At 37.5% G+C, this 23,965-nt stretch overlaps 1 protein-coding gene across 5 annotated transcripts in view; it reads right to left on the bottom strand.

Moving 5' to 3' along the window:
- METTL15 (methyltransferase like 15) overlaps window positions 1-23,965 on the bottom strand; it is a 309,773-nt gene that overhangs the window by 36,504 nt on the left and 249,304 nt on the right. For 2 of the 5 annotated variants that reach the window (XM_032843437.1, XM_032843440.1), the window contains one exon: window positions 22,257-22,319. The exons of 2 other annotated variants lie outside the window; for them this stretch is intronic. The gene's annotated coding sequence lies outside the window, so the exon portion shown is untranslated. Of the gene's footprint in view, window positions 1-22,256; window positions 22,320-23,965 lie in introns of those variants that run through there. One more of the 5 variants, XM_032843436.1, reaches the window with a different exon arrangement.

Below are 23,965 nucleotides of genomic sequence, written 5' to 3'. Positions count from 1 at the left end.
TCTCAGTGCATTTCTATTTTGTTTAAGCCAACATAATTGGCTATTGTAGCTTGTAGTTGAGAACTCAACATGGTATATTGGAAAGACCACTGGAATCGGGCAGAGCTGGAATGAAACCTAGGCCCATTATACTAAACTTGGACAAGTCACTTAACCTCTATAGCCCTTAGTTTCTAGTGTCCCCAACTCACAGAGATTGTGTAGATTAAATTAGTATGTGAAAAAGTACTGGATAGACTGGCATCTAAAAGGCTTTAATATATCATAGTGGCCTGTATTCTCCAAATTAGTGGTGCTTTCTGGGTCAGAATCTCTAACACCTTTGAAAAATCTAACAAAAGTATTGGGTTTCTGAACCAAAAGATAATGTGCATATATGTATCCACATAACATCCTGCATATAATTTCAGAAGTTCTTTAGATCCCCTGAAGTCCAAGAAGAGGCCCAACAAAACCTTGATTCCTGTGATGGATGGGACATAGAATTATTTTCATTTTGAGTGTTAAATACCTATTTTATCTCTTCGTGCTTTAGCTATTGCTACTACCATCAAGACTCAATAAAAGCCTCTGCTTTTATAAAAAATAACTACTTACAAAAGGTTTTCACATTCATCATATCATTTGATTTTCAGGAAAACCCTGTGAGGTCTGTATTATTGTCCTATTTTACAGACTCGAAGAAAAGTTTTTGTTTGTCTGTCTTTGGTTTTTGTATTTCTCCGTTGTAAATAAGCCTCATGAGCACATAGACTGTGTCGGTTCAGTCTCCATTGCTTCATCGACACTTAATACAGTGACTGGAACACAACAGGTGCTCTGTGTGTTTGAAATAAATAAAGGGAAAATTTAAGAAGAGAACTCTCATTTCCTGAATAGTAAGACTCAATACTTTGAGGCTAAAACAGGGCAAGGCTAACTCTATTAGAACTTCCCTGTGAACTTAGCCCATCGGAGATACAATGAACTCCTGACAAATGTTGTTGGATAAATAGATGAGTGAATAAAACCTGGTTTCTATAAAGTGAAACCCTGAATTTCAACAAAAGGTTTTTGTTTCTTTCATCTATTACTGCCCAAAACTTGGGGGCTTGAAACAGCCATGTCATGTTGGGGGATCAGGAATTTGGGAAGGGCTCAGCTGGCTGGTTTATCCCTGAGCCACATGGCATCAGCTGGGGTGAATAGGGCTGGAGGATTCATTTCCAAACTAATTTCTTCACTCACTTGTCTGGGCCTTTGCAGGAATAGTTGAAGGTGGTTTCAGCTGGGCTCCTCTCCCACTCCATGCAGTGTCAGAGCCTCTCCACTTTGTCTCTCTAGCGGGGTAATCAAACTTCTTACACAGCACAGGCCTCCACAATCAAGTAGCAAAAACTACAGGCAAAGTAGGTGTAACAGCTCTAGCTCTTGCTCCAGCTGGAGCATTGTCAGCTCCATTGTATTCTCTTGGTCAAAGCAGTCACAGCCTGTGGCTCAGAGTGGGGAAATTGATCTCATGTCCTGACGGGAAGATGAACAAAAAAATGTAAAGTCACTGCTAATCTGCTACAGTTTCCTCAACCAAGACAAGAAGCTCAGAAACATTAAACTATGGAGTCGTTGCTTCCTTCAATCAGACTTTCCTCATGGCATAACTTTCACTCTCCAAATATCAGTAAATAATTCTATAAACCCCTACATTAAAATTCTATGAAACTTGGATGCATATCTGAACTAATTTCCATGCTTCAGTGAACACGTCTCAGGGGTAACATAGGAGTGTCTGTGTTCTAGTTATTTAAAGTAATTCAAACTTCTCCAAATCTGGTGGGATCAAGCAGCCCAAAATATCATTACAGCTAAAAATTTACTCTACAGTAAAGTGTCATTACAAATCAACCCTGTGCTATCCACCTCCTGGGCATGAAAAAATTCAGCACCGCCACTTTCAGGATATTTTAGCATCTCAACAGGGAGCACGGCTAAGTAAGAGCTAAAATAGCACAATGATCCCAGATACCACACAGAAGAAAGGAAATACAAATAGCACAAACAAGCACAGGGCATCTCGGACGATTCCAAAGAAAACCAAAGTTTATTCTCCACATTAGTTTCTAGAGGCTCCTTATTTTAAAGAATTTTACTTCTGATGGCTTTAGCCACCCCCACTCCCACAAATTCACATTAATTCCATAGGCTGGAAGATTATTTTCTCATTGTGTCATGATCTTAATCTCGCCTGTCACAAACGGTTATATTACACATGTATTTTCAATGATCCAAGGCTTTTCTAACAAGTGATTAAAAGGAGGAGCTGGTTAGTTTTGTCAAATGCAAATATAGACATGGATTGTTAGGCCATAGGAACTTTCAGTATAAGGGCTGAGTATATTGGAGAAGAAAACATTTCCTAAATGTAAGACCTGCCATAACTAAGGTAGATTTAGACACAAAGTTGGAAGCCTTAGAATATAAGGACCAAGGAAAGAATAAGCAAGATGGGATGGGTGGAAGTTATAGATCTTAACCCTAGAGAGGAATGTTGGGAGAACCGCTGTTTGCTGGTGGGGCACAACACTCCCAGCCTCACACTCTCTCACTCAAAGCATCCACTGGAATGCAAGATCCATGGGGAGCAAGATTGTGGTGTTTTTGTTCAGTAATGTATCCTAGACACCTAGAACAATACCTGTCATGTAATGAGCAGTCAACAAATATTTGTTCATTTTTAACAAATGAAGCTCTTGAGGATTGCCTTAAAGGAATCCAGGAAGCTAATTGAATGTGGGCACAGTTACTAGGGATCTGTTCACACAACAGTAACTCTGTCTGTGGCTAAAGAGAACAGAGCCAAGATACCAGCCCACACTGAGGCAGCTCTCAGGGTCCTTGCCCAGTGGACAGTGTCTAATGAGGGACTTTTTAGTGTTAAAAAAAGCAATCCTCCAGAGCAATCCCCAGAGAGGATGCAAGGAGAAACCCTGTTCTGTGAGGAAAGTGAGAAAATTGAGGAAACAGCACAGTTACAAGGCTACTGCCACCCTCTCATCACTTGGACATTCAGATCCCAAATGAAGGGGACAAGGGGACACCACATAGTCTATGGTGTAATATGTGACATAATACCAAGATTTACTCTATTCAAAAGGTAAGAGTAATGTGAAGAACATCACTATTTCTCCTCTTTTTCTTTTGGTTGATTTAGAAACTGGGGGCTATGCCCAAGTCAACTTGAAGGGGTGGCCATGTGTAGGTATGAGAAAAAAGCAAAGACTAACATAATCCATCTTGACCTCTAAACCTATCGTTCCATAGTCTCTCTCCTTCTGAGATATTCTGAAGAATTTTTTTCAATAAGAAAATACACCGTATTCAGTCTCTAAACGTCTTAATGCATCAAGAACTGATTTGAAAAGTCATCCATGGTAAGTTCTGCATCAGAAGAGTCACAACATAAAACTAGAGAAGAAAAACCTCTCAAAGTCCAAGCAGACCACAAGCTAAAGATATCTAGTCACTGCTTTCCATGGTACCAAAAATAAATAAGTAAATAAATAAAGTTGGCGGGGGAGGAGGCCAAGGCCCATGCTTGTCTTATTCAGGGCTTTATTACTAGCATGGCCAATAGGATGAATTTATAATGAATGGAATCTGGCCTTGCACATGCAAGACACTGTCTTAATGCTGTCAGAAGTCTTGTTTACCAAGTGGTGTGTGGGTAACAGATGCTGTGTTCCTTTTTAGGCACTCTGTTGCCCCCTGGAAATTTTTTTGCATGCCTAATCGCCTGACTCTTTGCCAGCCTGCTGTCCTCTGAGCCTTCTTTCACTGAGTTTTGTAAACCTCCTGAGAGAACTACATGCATTAGGGCCCCAAATTAAGAAGAATAACGTGAAGCAGTTTGAGATGCTCAAAGTCAATCAAGGAAAAGCACAACATTACAGAGCAGGATATACAGTAACACACATGCATAGAAAAAATTCTGAGAGAGTATCCAAGCAATAACAGAGGTGAGCAGAGCAATTATAAGTGATTTAAAAAATATTCCTCCTTTATTTTCTTTTTACATTTCCCACAAAGAACACATATTATCTTTATATGGAGAAAATATCAAATTGAAATATATATGATCCCATTTTTACTTTTTAAAAAGACAAAGTATGTGCATGTATGTGTTTGCTTTTATATGCATAGAAAAAAATCTGAAACGCCAGATATCAAAAGTATAAATATAAGTTTTAGGAATCTTGATTGAGGGTAAAGAGGAAAAAAGGAGAGGAACTCTACCTCTTTTCTTTTGTTCTTCTGTAATGTTTGAATTTGTATTTTATAATAAATATTATTTTATAATAAAAAAGAAAAAAGTAAATAGAAAAGATACTCTAAATTGTCCTTTTGGTAGTCAGATCTATGGAAAATAAATTCAATGATAAAATTATATATGCCATTGCTGTGATCATATGTAGTTACTGACATGACAATTTAATGTTATAATGCGATAATTGCTATTACAACAATATTTTACATTGGTATAGGTTTAGTTCTTTTTTTTTTTACTTTTTACGTTGGACTAAAAAACAAACCTGAGAGGCAAGTGATAAAATACAGTTCTCTAAACATAATAAAGGGCTTATGGCTTACTGTGAGTCCTTCCTCAAAACAGGATGAGAAATAAAATTATAAGACTTGCTCCTGAAATAAGTTAGCTGAGTTATAGGGAAGACTTCACATAGTGAGAGCAAGTAACACCATGTGGGTTAACAAGAAGCACACACAGAATTACTTTCCCTGGAGGACTTTAAAAATAGGCTGGTGTGTCTGGGTGAGTGGAAATGTGTTTCTGCTGAAGGCTAAGCAGATGAACTTGGTGACCCCTAAAGATCCTTTCTGGTCCTATGACTCAGGCTTACGGCCCTGGCTAGGCACAAGAGCTCTGCTCCACCCAAATGGCCTAACCTACCTTCAGTGGCTGCTGCTTCGCTATGGACACAAATGCTCCCTGTGTCCTGCTATATCTAGAATCCTCGATCCTAACTTCCATCTGGATAGGGAGCCCGATATCAATATCTAGCAAGAAGTTAGTGGTTCAATTGGAGAGGGCACGGATTGCATGGAGCACTGGGTGTGGTGCAAAAACAATGAATACTGTTACGCTGAAAATAAATTTAAAAAAATTAAAAAAAAAAAGAAGTTAGTCATTCAGAAGCAAACTCAAAACATGAGGTCTACAAAACCCAAGTTGAAAGACATACTATAAAATAACTGGCTTGCAATTTTCAAAAATGTCAATGTCATATGAAAATAAAAGTCTGAGACGCATTGCAGATTAAAGGAGACTAAAGGGACATGGGTACTACATGCAGCACGTGACCCTATACAAGATCATATAATGTGGGAAAATGCTATAAAAGACATTATTGAGCCAAAAAATGAAGTTAGAATGCATTGTACTAATATTCAATTTCCTGAATTTGATAACTATATTATCATTATATAAGAAAAAAATCCTTGTTCTTAGGTAATAGGCACTAAATAATTAAGTAAAGAGATAAATCATAGATAGATGATAGATACATGATAAAGTAAATATGACAAAATTGTTTAAAGTTGGTAAATATGAAAAAGGGTCTACAGAAGTACTTTTTTACTAATCTTACAAGTTTTCTACCAATTAAAAATTATTTTAAAAGGATACATTTTTAAAAGTGAACTCTAACATTCATACTATGAGTTAGGAGTTTCACTGCCAGGGTTCCTGCCCCCTCATCTGTTCCTAACCACTAGGAAGCACAGCCATCTTGGCCCACCTCAGACACTTCCTTCCTTCCCACTTGGTCCTGATTTCTGGGAACACCACGGTTCTACCTCTAAGCTTGTTTTTCTTGCTCATCTCATCACATCTCTAACACTATCCCTTCAAGGTCAGGACTCCTACCAGTTACTCAGTCCTAGTCCCTGTATGGCAATTCCACCTGATGCTGCTCACATCCTGACATGACAGCTGTCTACCTTGCTCTTAGCAAAACTCCAACTCTTCCTGGCTTGTCCATTCTTGTAAAAAAAAAAAAAAGATATAATTTTCCTTATATCCTTAGGAGTTCAGCTAGTTTAGTAAGCCATAAGAGAAGTGGCTTGCTTGAATTTCATGTCCATGCATGCTAGTGCTAGGGTGAGAATCTTAACCTAGAAAGGGAGGTGAGTTTGGAGGGGAGGATAGGAACTAACATTTATGAGTGTCACCCTCATGCTAAGTGATTTATATACATTATCTTATTTGATCTTCACAACACTTATGCAAGGCAGATTTTATTATCCCTATTTTGTAGATGAGAACATTAAGGCTCAAAGATATTAGGCTACTTGTCCACATTCATGGTTACTAAGTGGTTAAGTCATTAATCAAACCCATGTCTTTATGTTTCCAAGTCTTGTGATCTAAACAGCTTCATTACATGGCATCACAATTCTGTCAGCATACAGTACAGCAGAACTATCTGTACTGACTTAAAATTAGTGATAGCAAATAAACTCTGAACTAATTTACTAAAACTTTTCTTAAACTCCAGTAAATGTAAGTCACTTTATATTGGTCTTTCATTTACATCTTCTATAAGGTTGTTAATAAAATTCAACTAATTTAGGGGAAAAAAATCTCTTTATTTTTAGTACTACCAGTGGAGGTACTGGTCTATTTGTTTTGAAAAGCAACTTGACAATACATAGCTATAGCCTCAAAATGTTTATAATCTTTCTTTTTTTCAAATTACGAAACTTTTAAAACTGTTTATAATCTTTAACCTAGGAATTCCTGGATATGCATCCATTACTGTAACTATGGGGAATGAATGACTTGGTATACCAAGATATTCCCTGAAGTGTTATTAACAATTTTTAAAATAACAGTCAAGGGGCATCTGGGTGGCTCAGTCATTTGAGTGTCCAACTCTTGATTTTGTCTCGGGTCATGATCCCATGGTCCTGAGACTGAGGCCTATATCAGGCTCCACACTCAGCACCATGTCAGCTTATCTATCTACCTCTACTCTTCCCCCAACTCATACTCTGTCGCTCTCATTCTTTCTCTCTCAAATAAATAAATGAATAATCTTTAAAAATAAAATAAAATAACAGTCAATATGTCCAATATTAAAGGGATGAATAAGTAAATAATGGTTTTTATCACTGTATAGTAATAATACAGTCATTGAAAATTATATTTATAAAGTGTAATAAAATGAAAAAATCTGTATGACATTTAAAAAAGCCAAAATCTAAAATTAAATTTAAAGAATGCTTGCAGCTTGGGGGCAATGGTCTATATTTTAAAAGACTGTGTCTACCTGCTGGTTGGAGAATAGATTACAGGCTGATAGATCAACCACTTAGAAAATTACTGCATTAGTCCAGGGGTGTGTTGGAGGTGGATTGGATTCAGGTATTAGTGTGGGAGGTGATAAGAATCTGTCAGATTATTTTACATACTCTGAAGCGGAGCTGACAGGATTTCCTAGCAGATTTATTTTACGGCATGAAAGAGCAGAGTTAAGAATGCCCTCCAGCCTTTTGGCTCAAGCCACTGTAGTTTCCATTTTCTGAGATGGAGACACCGAGGAGGAGCAGGCTGGAAAGTGCAAATCAAGGCTTAGATTTGGGGCATGTTATCTTTAAGATACCTGTTAGGCATTCATATGAGAATGTTCTAGGAGGTTGGATATAGAACTCAAGTTCAAGGGACAGGTAGGATTTATGGATGTAAATTTGGGAACCGTCCTCTTAAGGGAAAAATGACACTTCATGAAATGTGACTGGATGAAATCACTAGGAAGAGGGTGCAGATAAGGAGGAGAAGACAGCCAAGCACCAGCCCAGTTCAAATAGAGATTAGGAAGATGAGAAGAAGGGAGCAGAGACAGAGAAGTAGCAGCTAGTCAGGTGAGAAAAATAAGAGACAGTGCCTCACCTCAGAAGTCAAGTCAAGTGTAGGGTATTACAAAGGAAATTGTCCGTGGTGTCAAAAGCTGCTGATGTTTAAACAGTGATAGTCTGTAAGCGGTAGGACCTAAGTGTTACTTTGTTTTGTTTTAAATTTTCCCTTCCTAATAGATATCAGAACAGTGGTTGCCTAGAGTAGGAAAGGAGGTCATGGAGATAGATAGGAAAAGGCTATCACGGAGCTTGCTAGGTGATGAAAATGTTTTATATCTTGACTTGGGAATGGGTCACACAGGTGTGAACACTGTTCAAAACTAATCAAACTGTACACTTAAGATCTGTGTGTTTTACTATGCGCAAATTACACTTCAGCAAAAAATAAAAATAAATTCTATTTTTCACATTTCTGCATTTTCTAATATTATTATAATGAATATTCATTACTTGTGTAATAAAAAATAAACATTTAGAAACGAAGGTTGGATTACTGCATATGTCAAATTTCTTTGAATTGTAAAGGTAAGAATTAGCAGGATATTATTTTTTCCCTCAACCAAAAACCAAGGTAAATAATAATTGAATACTGTACATAATGAAAACTTTGCCATGGATTTCCCAGGGGGAACTTACCTCTGCAAGTAAAAACCCAATTCTTATAGATAAACCAGGAAAAATCTACTTCTTTACAGGTCAAGTCTGGAGAGTTCAGGTGGCAAGTGATTTTTGCATTTTATAAATGCAAAACAATGGAGATTAATATCAAAATGTAGGTTGTGTCCTTCAGTAAGTCAGCTAAATTCTGTATACGGGTTTTCTCCAAAGTGGCAATAATGCTCTCTGCCATGTGTCAATCTCAAGGTCTTGAGACAATTCCATGAACTAATGACCATGAAAGCTATTTGGAAATTATAAAGAATTCCACAAGATCAAGGCCTGGGAAATACATCTTGGGCCATGGGAAGTACCCTTCATCTTAATAAATTGACAGAGATGTGCACTTTGAAGGTAGGCCTCCAAACCTCCTTCTTTCTTGGAAAATAACCCAGGGTAATTGCCCAAATAACAGTGAATCTGAAGAATCAGCCTTCTACAGTCAGCACATTTTTGTAGTACAATGATAAGTTCATAACCTGAGAAATTGTTGAATGACCCCCCATTTCCTTTTTCTATATCTCCCGCCTATTCCAATTCTCATTAGAATGAGAGTTTCTTCTTATAAGTTAGTTAAGAAGGAAACATTCATTTATGTAAGGCATATCAACTTCCATATACCCCCAGTGAAATCTCCTCTTCCTGCAATCCCACCAACTTGCAAAACGTACTCTTTTTCCTGTGTACAATGCACTTGAGCATGTTTCTATAATACTCAAAAATTGTGTTTGAAGGATAGAAAATAATTAGCATTTTCTAGAATAGAAATCTGGACCAAGAAATTAGAAAGCAGACCAGAATAATACCAAGCCACATGGTAAGGGTCTTATCATATAGGCAAGTGGATATCACTGAAGGTTTTTTAAAGGAGGGGTATAATTTTTTTAAAAAAAGTGATGTTTTAGCAAGATGAATCTGTGTTTGGTAAGCAGAATGGATTGAAAGGAGACAAGTAATAGAAATCTCCCAGATGAAAGTCTATTGACGTGGTTCAGGCAAGTAGAGGTGAGGTCGTGAAAGCAGTAAGAATAGAACAGAAATAGGAAAGTCAGAAATAGGATACAGTTGTGAAGAAAATGAAAATATGGTTTAGGGCATGGTGAGTTTAAGGTGACAGTGGGATCCAAACAGAAATGTCAGGCATATACAACTGAAAGTGCAAGACTAGGAAGTAGAAGAATGGCTTGAAACATAATTATTTTAGGAAGAATATTCCATCAATGCATTCATAGGTCTGTATAGCTGCCTTTGCCAAAAGAATGTAATGAGTTTAATAACATACTTAACCATTTAATATAACAGAAATATCTTTTCAGCATGTAATGTTAAAAATTACTGAAATGCTTTATACTCTTTTTCCCATACTCTTCAAAATGTTTTTTTCCACAATCTTCAAAATCCAGTGTGGATTTTGCACTTACAGAACATCTATCTCAGTTTGGACTAGCCATATCTCAAGTACTCAGTGGTTACTAGCGTATGGACAGTGACTACAGTATTGTACAGTGCAATTCTAGATGACCCCTTCCCATTTCTCGTAGCTTAGCATCCGTAGCAGAAAGCTGTATGGGAAGGAAAAACTGATTGCCAAGACAGAAAATGTGAAAAGGTATATAAAAGTAGGTTTGTCTATGTACATATATGTGTGTTGGTATTCATGTGTACTTGTAATGACATTTATTGAATTTTTATTATATGCCAGGCAATGAACTTAGAATTTTACATATATTAATATGTTAAAACAGCTGAAATTACTTGCTGGAGTAGGTACTATGAATATTATTCCCATTTTATGAATTAAAAAATAGTCTTCCTGGGGTGCCTGGGTGGCTCAGTGGGTTAAGCCTCTGCCTTCGGCTCAGGTCATGATCCCAGGGTCTTGGGATCAAGCCCCACATCGGGCTCTCTGCTCAGTGGGGAGCCTGCTTCCCCCTCTCTCTCTGCCTGCTTTTCTGCCTACTTGTGATCTCTTTCTGTCAGATAAATAAATAAAATCTTTAAAAAAAATAGTCTTCCTAAGATTAAGTAACATTTTCCAAAATTATGCAGCACTGGAGTAACTTTGAAAAAGTTATCTCATCCCAGAATCTTTGTACTTAACATATATTAAATTTGTGGGATTTATTTTATTTACTCTCTTTTCTGCAAAAAGCTAAATGCCAGGGCTATTATTATCTAATAACCCATTGTGAACAACTTTTCATATAACAAAATAATATTCAAAATTATGACTGTAGTGATTGTGCACAAAATATCATACAGATAAATAATTTATTTAATCATTTCTCCTTCTCTGCATCTTGGTTTCTTTCTCATAAGTGGGGTTTTGCATTTAGCAACAAAATAACTGACCTACCAATTTGATTGGGTATGCAAAAAGATACAATGACATATATGTTGAAAACTAGATTATCATTCAATTTCCCAGGCATGGATTTCCATGGGGAATAGCAATATAACTATAGCACCCTATCCCACCCCATAATATTTGTCACAGTTAGGACCCTAACTTAGGCATCTAAGGGACTTGGCAAAAGCCTCTGTCTCTGCCCAACATAGGCACAGTTGACAAATACAAAAGCCCTAGGAGCATCCCTGAAGACAGATACGCCAACTAAATGCCAAAAATGATGCCAAGTCAGAATGTTCTCTTGTATCTGTCAAATCCACAGGTGGGCAATGAACCGACATGCTCTGCTAACATGTGGCACGTTTCCAAACCCAAGGCTTCTCTTCCAATTGAGAACCAATTAGGCTGAAAGTACTTAACGATTAAATCCCTCCTCTAGGTATGTCCACAGTCCTATAAAATTCCAACAGATAATTGCGGTAGGAAAAAAAGAGATCAAACTTAACAGTGCTTATAAAACACATCTCCAACTACCTAAGGCTATGAGGTAGTAGAAGAATTATTGAATACTCAATGAGTACCTTTTCTCCTCTACCTTCCATTGGTCCCATTATCCCACAGTGATAATGATGGAAGGACAAATATAAAGCTCTAAGTGAAACAATGCACTATCAAGTTCAAGTTTAGACACCTGATCAGATATGATACCCTAATAGGCAAAGCTCTGTTATTCTACATTGCTTCAGAATAAACTGATCGGTTTGGGAATGAATTCTCCTGAGATCTCACAGAGCAGATCTTCCCTATGTAGCCCCTTTATGTTTGTTGTCTACCTTCAAGGTACATGCCAGCACAGTGAGTTGTTGTTATTATTATTATTATTAACAGCAACCTGAGTGAGAGGATTCTCAGAAATATATAACAAATGATGGGACCCTCCTGAGATTTGCTAGGAAAGAAGTAGCCTTGCCAACCTCCATTCATGCCTTAGTCCTTTGGGGATTTCAATTGTTCCCTCCACGGATCCTAAAACAGTTATAAGTCATAGCAAAAGAAATAATGTTCACCCAGCCAGGACTCTAAACAAGGGCCTAGAGAATTCTAGCGAAGGGTAACAAATTCCTCTTTTCTATCTCCACTGGATCCTACAGAGACATTTACCATAGCATTTATGGCACTTTACAGCATTTTTTTTTTTACATTCTGCACACACACACACACACACACACACACGTACATGTGTATAAATACAAACAATAAATGTTTCTAAAAGTGTGGTCTATAGATCGCCAATATCAGAATCATGAGTGTGCAGGATTGACAAAATAGCTTCCTAGAACCTACCCCAAGCTATCTAAAATAGAATGTTTGGAGAGTGGGGAGTGGAATTCAGTCAGACAGTAAAGTTCAACAACCATGGCTTCAAACCCTAAGTCTCTCAAGTGCAGGGAATGTGTTTTAGCAGGAGAGAAGATATTCAGGGTCAAAGGAAAGATTTTTGAGATCTCCTGAGTTCTCCCACTCAGGACACAGATTCTGGTCCTTTCTGCCCCATTTGGCCTGAAAAAACTCCAATATCCTATTTGTCCTGTAAGGAACTCTGAAATATTTCACTTTGAAAATGAAGCTCCTGGTGAGCATAGTGCACAATTTCTCATTCTCACTGTCTGGAGAAAGGTCTTTGAGCAGGAATGAAAACTAGGATAATAATAGAATTGAGTTCCTGGGCTGTTTTTTAAAAAATTACTATTAGAACTAATAACAAAAGAATTTCCTAATACAATGCAGACTGGAACTTCTTAAAATAGAAATAATGAATTCAGATTTATTTTCAATTCATTCATTAATTCATTTACTCACTTATTCATTTATAATTCAATAAATATTTAATAAGTACCTACCACATATGGGGCATTGATATATTGGTTAAGGATAAACAAGATAGACAAAGTCATTACCCGTGGATGGTATACATCTGGTTCATTTATTCACTCATTCATTTATTTGTAAATTTCACTTGTTTAACAAATTTACTAAACATGATTTGGAAGCAACTGCGATGCATTTTGTCATGCAGACATGAGAAGAACATCCATCTACTGAAATAACAGGAGAAGGCAAATATGCCTACCTACCATATGAGGAAAAATATAACAGGATGAATGTTTTTACACAGTGGCCTTAAGAAATTGAGAGAAAAATGTCTGAACAGGTTGAATAATATCTAGTTAAAAATTTAGTCTATGTTGCATCCCTATATGTGCATCTTCTTTTTCCATTTATTCACTCAATTGCTCATTCTAAATATTCATTAAACACCTAATATGTACCAGCTGTCATACTGGGTGAATATATACAAACAAGATCCAATCTATACCACTGAAAACCTCAGGGATTGAGAGAAACCAGGAGTACATGGCACATGTGCCACTTCTGTTCTCCTCACTCATGGCTAAAATCACTAATTACCATATTACCCTTTTCTGCTGAGCTTAAATACAGGCTCTGAAAGTTCTAAAACATGGAATTTCACGTGGGCACTTAAAAAAAATTCAGTGTAAGAGATACTTGAAGAAGGGCTGAGACTTCCCAGTGAAAGCCACACTGGATCATGCAGGTCCTCGCTGATTTTCCAGCTGATAATAGACATAAGAGCACTGATGCCCTGAGCTTAGTTCAGATCTGCAAAATCTTTTGCCAATCCGTAGACTTGTGAGAAATAATATGTAGTTGTTATTTTAAGCCACTAAGCTTTGAAATGGTTTGTGAGACACCATAGTAAGCCAGCAAAGAATGTGGTGTTACATTTCGGTTCTGCTATCACTAAAATATAGCATATGTGACATTGGCTTTGGGTCACAGAAGTCTACAGAGGCTGGAATGGTGAGAAAACGGTCTGAAGGAGACGAGGAAAATGGCAATGCATTTCTTATAGTGGTGAGACAATTGGTAAATCTGTCACCAATTGTAACTAAGAAAAGAGGAAATGTAGTAATGAGCTTTTGGATTTGAGCAATGAGATTTCTAGGCAAAATGTTGAAAGTGGTGACCATTCTTGGTGGCCATATTTGGTAAACTGTTGTAAGAAGGAGAAGTTCTAAAGAAAAAACTACGTACATCATAAGCAAAAACATAGGAAATAGAGAGGGTTTGTGATTTTCTGGCAGGGAACATCAAACTATTCTTCATCACTAGCCTCCCTCAGGAGCAGAAAACTTCTCATAGTAAAATATAGCTTCGGGACAAAAGATGAAATCACAGGTGTGGCTATCAGCCCCTTTGTAAATATCTGTGAAAGAATTAAGGCAGGACTTGATGTAATGAGCACTGGGTATTATATGCAACTGATGAATCACTAAACTCTGCCTCTGAAACTTAAAAAAGAAAAAAAAAAAAGAATTAAGGCAGGCCCTAAGAATTTCTCTGCTATATAAAAAGGCTTATAAGGGTATTAAAGATGTGGCTTTTAGTTCATGGAGTAGAATCACATCATTTTTAAAGGAAATCTACAATATTTTTAATTCAGTTGGGTTGGCAATGTTCTGTCAGTATGGACTAAAAGAAATTGAGACTGTAGAAAAATGTCTCAAAATTGCAGAAAGACCTTCATGCCACCAAATCTTTATAGGCAAAAAACAGGAATATGTTCCAATATTTTCTTCAGAAATATCCCAGGAGGGTGGAAACAAACAACATGCCAGAAAGGTGACTCAAGAGCCATGGGAAACAATGGACAGGGAACCATTCCCAGGGAGCCAAACTAAATAAAGTCTAATCAAAGAACATTCCCTATCTCCAGAGTAGGGGACACAGACAGCATTCACTCAGAAAAAGTTCAGAATTGCTATGGACCAGTGACTGCTATGTAGTTTCTACTCTTCCCCTTTCCAGATCAGAAAATTTATATGGGTCATTCTCTTCTCATTTCATTACTATATGGTGGGTGCGTATAGGTCAGTTGACTTTTTTCTCTATAGTATATAACTTTCTGGTTCAAGATGCCTTATATAAACCTGAAGTAGATCACAATACTCTAGCCTTTAAGCATAATGCCAGGACTTGAGATATGGAAGTAAACATATTTCACGTATGACAGCATATAAGTAATTGTGGCCAGAAAGCAGACAAGGGGAAACTGTTTGGATTAATGGCCCTAAGTTTTCACACAAACACACCCCCATATCTATGTTTTTGTTCATGTTTTCTCACTTTAACTCTGGTATTGACCAGAAGAATTAGCCAATAGGAAAAATCTGATACCAGTAGAGACTCAAAAAAGATTTTATAAATTTCTGCCTTCTCTCTTTAGATTCTTAACACTGCCATTACAACACGCTTGGGCTAGTCTCTTGGAGGGAATGAGAGACAGGTAGCAAAGAGCCAAATGTTCTATCCAAATCTATAGTAAATCAAGCCATCTCTAGCCAATTTGCCAGGGATTAGGAATCCCAGTGGGGTTAGAGAAGCAAATGACTGCTCTGTGAAACAACCAAAGGAAAAACCTACTGGTCTTATGATCTAGTGTGGAAGAGGAAGAGTGAAAATGAGGCATCAAAGATGGTCACAGCCCAGTCATTAATTTGCTTAAAAACTTTCAATGGCTCTTTGATAGTGTATATTATATCCCTACTGAAGTGTGAGTTTCATGAAGGACTGGGTCTTTAAGAATCATCATCATCAGTGGAGAGTCTGCTTCTTCCTCTCCCTCTCCCTCTACCCTTCCTCCTCCTTACACTCTTGCTCTCTCTAAAATAAATAAATAAATAAGTCTTTAAAAAAAAATCATCAGCATGGGCGCCTGGGTGGCTCAGTGGGTTAAAGCCTCTGCCTTCGGCTCAGGTCATGATCTCAGGGTTCTGGTACCGAGCCCTGCATCAGGGTCTCTGCTCAGCAGGAGGCTGCTTCCTCCTCTCTCTCTCTCTGCCTGCCTCTCTGCCTACTTGTGATCTCTGTCAAATAAATAAATAAAATCTTTAAAAAAATCATCATTATTCTCAAAAACTAACACCTATTGAATACTTATACTTTTTATATGTCAGGTGGTGTACTGAAAAACTTAACCTTCATTAATTGTCTTGTTTGTTTTTTATGACAATCCTGGAAAATAGGAACCGATATTACCCCATATTACAGCTGAGGAACTGAAGTCTAGAGAACTTGAAGTGACTTGCTCAAGGTCAGCCAACTAGGATAGAGTAGAGTCAGAGTTCAAACAAAGGTCTGTCTCTGACTTCAAAGAACTTACTCTTAAATGCTACCTTATCCTGCTTTTCTCATTGGGATACTTATTAGTTCTTCAGCGCCAACTCAGATTTGGCACATAGTAAATATAATACATATTTGCTTAATGAATTAATGAAAAAAATGAATAAATGGATAAATGAATGAATAAATAAGTAAGAGAATGATAGTATCAAAGACAGAGAAAAAAACTGAAAGGAGGACCTTAAAGAGTGGTAAAGAGACTTTGGGTGTTGTTACAATAATAAGAAAATGACAGTCATATGGTATTTGTCTTTCTCTGACTGACTTATTTTGCTTAGCATAATAGCCTCTAGTTCCATCTGAAGGGAGGTGGATGGAGGGATGGGGTAACTGGGTGATGGGTGTTTAAGAGGGCACTTAATGTAATGAGCACTGAGTGTTATATTCAACTGAAGAATCACTAAATTCTAACCCTGAAACTAATAATACACTGTATGTTAACTAAACTGAATTTAAATTAGAAAAATTAAAAAAAAAAGAAAATGATAATTCTTCTAGGTAGTCAAGAAGGAATTAAGAGAAAAAAATTTGGGGAAAATTAAATAAACATTAGTTTTTGGCATGATCAACCAGGTTATTTACACAGGTAAGAATGACCTTTGCATATCTGGAAGCAGAAGGCAAAAAAATAAAGGAAAAGGAGATCACCCAAGTGAGCCAGTGGAAAAGTTCTGGTGTTTACTGCTGAGAAAGTATATTTCACCAAGTTGTAGTCAAAGATGGCCATGTTATAAAGCATTCTTCATGAAGTAAACCTGCTTCCATGTGCACTGACCCTAATTAGCAAGAACAACTGAGAATTAATTGATTATGTCCCTAGATGTATTTTCATTGTGCCAGAAACTTCATATACATTCCATAATTTAATCCTTACAGAAAAACTCTAAGATTGATATCATTCCTTCCATTGTGTGGATGCAGTTCAAAGAGAGAAAAATGTGGAGATATTTAAACTTAGATCTGTCTAACATTAAAACCCTTTCTTATATTCTTATTTTCTGCAAACAGAACTTTCAGACCACTAACTGAAAGAGAAAATTTCCTCCACAACTGTATGATCAATTAATCTTTTAGAAAGCAGGAAAGAATATCCAATGGGTAAAAGCCTCTTCAACGAATGGTGCTGAGAAAATTAGACACCAACATGCAAAAGAATTAAATTGGACCACTTTCTTATATTTTTGTGTATGCACAAAAATAAATTCAAAATATATTGAAGACCTAAATGTGACACATGAAACCATTATAATCCCAGAGAAGAACATAGGCAGTAACTTCTCTGACATTGGCCATAGCAACTTCTTACTAGATATATCTTCCGAGGCAAGGGAAACAAAAGCAAAAAAAAAAAAAAAACCAAAAAAAAAAAAACAAACAAACAAACAAAAAAAACTATTGGGACTTCATCAAAATAAATAGCTTCTGGACAGCAAAGGAAACAATCAACAAAATTGAAAGGCAATCTACAGAATGGGAGAAGATGTTCACAAATGACATATCTGATAAAGGATTAGTATCCAAAATAATAAAAATATATAAAGAACTTAAAAAGTCCAAACCAAAAAATGAATAGTCCAATTAAAAGATGCACAAAATACATGAGTAGACATTTTTCCAAAGAAGACATCCAGATGGCCAACAAACACATGTAAAGATGCTCAACATGACTCACCATCAGGGAAATACAAACCAAAGCTACTATGAGATATCACCTCATACCTGTGAAAATGATTAATATCAATAAAAGAAAAAACAACAGGTGTTGGTAAGGATGTGGAGAAAAGAGAACCCTCTTACACTGTTGGTGGGAATGTAAACTGGTACAGCAACTCTGCAAAAACAGTTTCCTCAAAAAGTTAAAATATAGAACTACCCTATGATCCAGCTACTACACTAGTAAGCATTTATCCAAGGAATACAAAAATACTAATCAAAAGGATATATGGACCCCAGTGTTTATAGCAGCATTATTTATAATAGCCATATTATGGAAATAGTCCAAGTGTCCATTGATAGATGAATGGATAAAGAAGGGGTGATACACCCACACCCACACCCACACACACATATGCACACAATGGAATTTTATTTAGCCATCAAAAAGAATGAAATCTTGTCATTTGCAGCAACATGGATAGAGCTAGAAAGTATAATGCTAAGCAAAATAGCATTATAGTCAGTCAGATTAAGATGAATACCATATGATCTCACTTATATGTGGAATTTAAGAAACAAAACAAGCCATCACAGGGGAAAAAAGAGAGCAACAAACCAGGAAACAGACTCTTAACTATAGAGAACATACTGATGGTTTCTGGAGAGTAGAGGATTAGGGGGATGGGTTGAATAGGTGGTGGGGATTAAGGAGTGCACATGCTGTGATGAGCACCAGGTAATGTATGGAAGTGTTGAATTACTAAATTGTACACCTGAAACAAATATTAAAATGTAAGTTAACTGATTGAAATTTTATTTAAATTTTTTCAAAAAAGAAAAAAGAAAATTTCCCCCTTTTGCCTTCAGTGGGCAATGTTAAAGAGCAAACACTTTCTCCATTCAAATAAATTTCCAAAGAGACAAAAGAATTATAAACATGTAATGTCCACAATAGCCAAACTGTGAAAGGCACCAAGATACCCTTCAACAGATGAATGGATAAAAATGTGGTCCATATATACAATGGAATATTACTCAGCATCAGAAGGGATGAAGACCCACCATTTGTATCAACATGGATGAAACTGGAGGGGATCATGCTAGGTGAAGTAAGTCAAGCAGAGGAAAGACAATTATATGGTTTCACTCATATGTGGAACATAAGCAATAGCATGAAGGACTACAGGGGAAGGGAGAGAAATCTGAAGCGGGGATGGGAATCAGAGGGAGATGAACCATGAGAGACTATGGACCCTGGGAAATAAACTGAAGGCTTCAGAGGGAGGGGGTTGGGGGATGGGGTAACAGGGTGATGGGTACTAAGGAGGGCACATGCTGTGATGAGAGCTGGGTGTTATATGTAACTAATGAATCATTGAATACTGTATCAGAAACCAATGATGTACCTAACTGAACATAATTAAAAATAAAAATGAATGGTCATTTCCAGTCAGTTGAATGATTGTGAAATTAGTGGTCTTTATACTTGACTCCTTAAAAAGAAAGAGATTTACCCAACTTTGATTAAACCACCATAACATCTGAAAGACTATGTAACAGAGAAATAAAACAGCAGCAAGTTGTTTTCTTCTCCAACTTTGTGTTTTTATTCTTTTCCATTCTCAATTGTTCTCCAAGCTGCCTATTTTGCCTATATCAGACTATAGGGTCTCACTAAGAATTTGGTTGTCTCAATTATAATCCCTTGAATGGCACAAAAAGGCATTCTCGATGAAATGGATGGCAAGTCACATAAGGTTTTTGAGTGGAAAGTTGGAGTCTTTCCTGCACCCATAGTTACGTACTCTGGTGTTAAGGGAAGGATTTCTCCATTCCTAGTAAGAGCTGGGAGGGAGTCAAGAATCCCATGATGGCCACCCTGTGGAGACACAGTTTGCATGTTTTACAATAAGCTGTTAGTCTGACTCTTTCCTGGAGTGTCAGTATAGACTTCACTGAACATAAGTATTTTCATTGCTGTGCTTAAAGTATTGTTATAAGCAGATAACTTCTACCAGTGTTCCAAGGCCTTTCTGACTTTTGGCTTTCTTTTTCATTTAAGGACATGCCTTACGTCCCCTAAGACAGTGTAGTTTTTTGAAGGGGGGAGCTCTCTAAACAGGAGTTTGTGTGGTGGCAAGATGAAACTGAGAAAGGAGTCTCAGACTGAGGGATTTATGACATAAAGTAGGGTAAAGAAGGAATAAAAGGCAGATCCTGCTACTTCCCTGATAGGCCACCAGGGGTACAAACCATGCAGAGAAAAGGTAGCAGTCCAGGCAGGCAGGCAAGCAGTGCCATAAAAAATTCAGGCAGGTAGAATGTGGTGATGATCATTCCAGACAAAGGTAATATGAATAGACAGCATCAAAGAAGTAGCATGGTCCCAGAGGCCTGAGCTTTAGGAATAGGACTCTAGCCATCAGGATACCAGAAGGGGTCAGGTAGTGACAAATACTGGCCCTGTTTTCAGAAGTACTAGGGTTCTAGGAAAAAATAAAGACACAAGAGAATGAGGTAAGAACTCTAGCAGTGAGATCTGACCTGAGCAATAGGGAGGAGTTGAGCTTGTAAAGGCAATCATACTAGATTAGCAGAGAACATGAGGTCCCAAACCCCTAAAGCAGATTCAAGGCAAGACGTCTCCCAGAGTCTGTGTGGGTCCTCATCTCGTCTCAGACAGGCATCTATGAGGTTTAGAAGGATTAAGCTAGTCCCTATAGTGATTTGTAGATTATACATTTTGTATTCTACCACAGGTTCAAGTTCAGAACCCTGAGCATGTAGAAGACACTTAATTATAATTTTATATAACTAAGTGTATTCTATGTGCTAGGTACTAATCTAGGTGTTTGCTGTGTGTTATCTCATTTAACTATATCCTAAGAAGTACATATTATCATTCCCACCTAACAGACAAGAAATCCCAGGCAGAGGCAGATGAAGTAATTGCCCCAAATCAAGCATTTAATAAGAGGTAACACTAAAATAGATATAAATAGTTTGACATCAAAACCCAAACTTTAAACTCTATTGCCAATCTTGGTCATACATTTTATAAAGCTACCATTTGCTAAATTTATATGATGTGGCAGATATAATGCTAGGCATTATAGGTATCATCAATGCCCTCAAAGAGCTTAGGTTATAGTAGGAAGATAAATGAATGAAAGATAGTAGCACTTACTTCTGGGCCCTGATAGGAGACTAGAAGTTGCTATGAGATCATTCATGCTAGGACCCAATACTCCCTAAAGTGAGACTTTCTGAGGGAAGTGATGGAAGACAGTAGTAATGAAAGAAAAGGAGAGAAAAGAAAGAAAAAGAACAACTTACCCAAAGCCCCAGAAGAAAGGAAAAGCATGATTTCTTTGAAATTACTGAAAGAAGCTTGTGCAACACGAATGTACAAGGTGAAGGGAAAGGATAAGCGATGTCACCAGAGAAGTACATAGAGCCCCATTGTGCAGAAGCAGAGAGGCCACATTCAGCAGTCCAGGCTTCACCCTGATAGAAAAGCCAGGAAAGGATTTCAAAATAGAGTAACATGACCAGATGTGCATTTTGGGAAATGATTCTCAGTTCTATGTGGAAAGAAAGGATAGATGGATGGACAGAAAACCAATTCTTGCTCTTCCTACTCCATGAAACAAGCCCTAGTTGGTTGAATTGCTCTGACAGCCCATCTGTCCCTCAGTCTGCTATTAGGGCCTAGAGCCCAGAAGACAGCCCTGGAGGCCAAGTCTACCAGCAGGAATGCTATCATATGGGCACAAGGACTGGTTTTCATTTAATGGCGGTTTCTTTTCATGCTTTTCATGGCCCTGCATATTCCCATCCCAGCCAGGCAACCTCCTTTGGTTTCTGAGACTCCATGCCCAGCTTTTATAGCTCTGACAAGTCGTCTACAACCCTCCACTGCTACTTTAGTAACTGTAAACATATGTTTTCTGTTCTCCCCACATCCCTGCAGTAGAGCCACAGGTTGTGTCTTGACGCAGAGAAGGGGCACAAAAGATGTCTGGAATGTTTAGCGTAATCCCAGTCACACAAAAGGTCTTGGCCTTGTGTGATAAATCATACCTTCCACATCTGTCAGGGGAAGAATTGAAAGGGTGCATCTTTTCTTCTGTGTGTGACCAAATGGTTTTCTCCCAGCATGAAACAAGCTTATTTGAGGCACAGGTTGGCAGGGGTCACTTCCTTTCCTATCACACACATTTTAACAACCCAGGTGCTCATAGATTATAAAGTTCTATGGCTGATAAAAAGACACAGCTTTGAAGAGCCTTTGTTAATGCTTTTCAGAAGGAATTACATGTAGAGAATTCTAATCATTGCATTGAATGTATGACATTATTTGTGTTCCTACCACCTTCTTTGTCACATGAACATACCATTGTACACTTTTTCCCCATCTTTTCCTCCATGCAGAGAATCAAAGAGGAGAGAGGGGCCTATAGTTGTTATCTACCTTGGGCACCTATAAACAAAACAAGAGATGATAATTTTAGGTCTTTCTCACAAGGCCACGCAACCTAGAAAAGGAAAAGGCAAATGTTTAGAAAGAATAAAACAAGCAACAGGCTAGACATTTTTACTTTTCTCTGTAAGACTAAGTCTTTTTTTTTAACTTATTAGCAAGATTAGTTTAAGACAACTTTATAGCCATTATGACTACCAAAATGATACAATGTTAGCATTACATCAAAATGACAGATGCAAATGCCAGTAGGGAGAACATTCTGAACAGTATAAAGAACTCTAAAAATGCAAAGTATAATGGCTAGGTTTTTCATTAGCTCCATAGGGCTATGACATCCCACCTCTAGTCAATATTCTATCATCCATGATCAGAGTAGACCTGATGAAAAGAAACATCTAACTTGCATGAAACTCAGTAATGAAGCAATCTTACTTTCCTGAGAGAGAGAGAGATAGAAAAAGGAAGAAAGGAAGGAAGGGAGAGTGAAAGAAAGCAAAGAAGGTGAGAACGAAGGAAGAGAGGGAGGGAGGGAAGAAGGAAGGAAAGAGAGAGAAAGACAGAAAGCAAGCAAGCAAACAATAAAGAGAAAAGAAAAAAAAAGAAAGAAATGGGGCCACTGATAAAGCAAAGATGATATAATAAAGCTCATGAACTTTATGCACATGGAAATGCTCCTGGGGCTCACACTTAGAGTCCATTTGCTTATATTTTAGGCACAACTTTAATGAGAATGATTGTTTAGTTTCCCAGTTCAAAGTATCCTGGAGGCAGCAGGTCACCAGGGAGACACACACTGGCAGCATCAGAAAGTGACAGCTGGCAGCCTGAGACTTGATGACAGGAAAACTCTGAAAAGTTGATACCAGAACTCCAAACCGGAACTCCTACAGGTTCAAACACAGAGCCCTGAACTCAACAGGCTCTCTTACAGCACTTTAGAATAATTTATGATTGAGTCATCAGAGCGAGATCAAATTAGAATGTTATATTTAATAAAGCAGAGAAGTATACCTGTATTTCCAAAGATGTTCACCAGAAATAGTTTAAATGAACCTATTTTTATACATATGAACTTTGTAACCAGATCAACTCATTTCCGTAATGTTCTAGATAGGTAGCTGACATTTTACTGTATATTGGTTACTTCTCAGGTTTAATCCCAAGCCACCTGCCCTTCTTGATCCTACTGGCCAGGAAGCCATGATTAGGAAACACAGTGTGTTTATACTAGTACTACCCCAAGCTTAGCATATACTAGTGCTACCCCAGCGCTACATACATGATTCCAGACTTATCTGTGCCGGTGCCTGCTGCCAATCATATGTAATACGTGTTACTATATGTGCTGATCAAGTTTAAATCCAATTTTAGCTAGCCATTTAAGAAGATATGCTTCTAATCTAACAATCCAAGCTTTTTGTGATTTGATTTGTCTTTGAATCCCTTGTACTGGATTCTCAAGACATCAAATTATTATCACCCAATAGAACTGAACTCTTGAACCTAGAAAAGAAAGACAATAGACTGGGGCCTAGAAGATGGAGCAAGTAATCTACGTAAGTGATATTCTGCATGATTCTTTTCACAAATGTTAACAAAGGAAAAATCAGGTCAAAACCAGAGCAAACTTGAGGTTATTCTAC

The sequence above is a fragment of the Lontra canadensis genome, unplaced genomic scaffold (assembly GCF_010015895.1).
Source record: "Lontra canadensis isolate GAN:19392208 unplaced genomic scaffold, GSC_riverotter_1.0 scaffold140, whole genome shotgun sequence".
Lineage (NCBI taxonomy): Eukaryota > Metazoa > Chordata > Mammalia > Carnivora > Mustelidae > Lontra > Lontra canadensis.
Note: the sequence above shows the minus strand (reverse complement) of the source record. Positions and strands in the feature narration are given on the sequence as shown.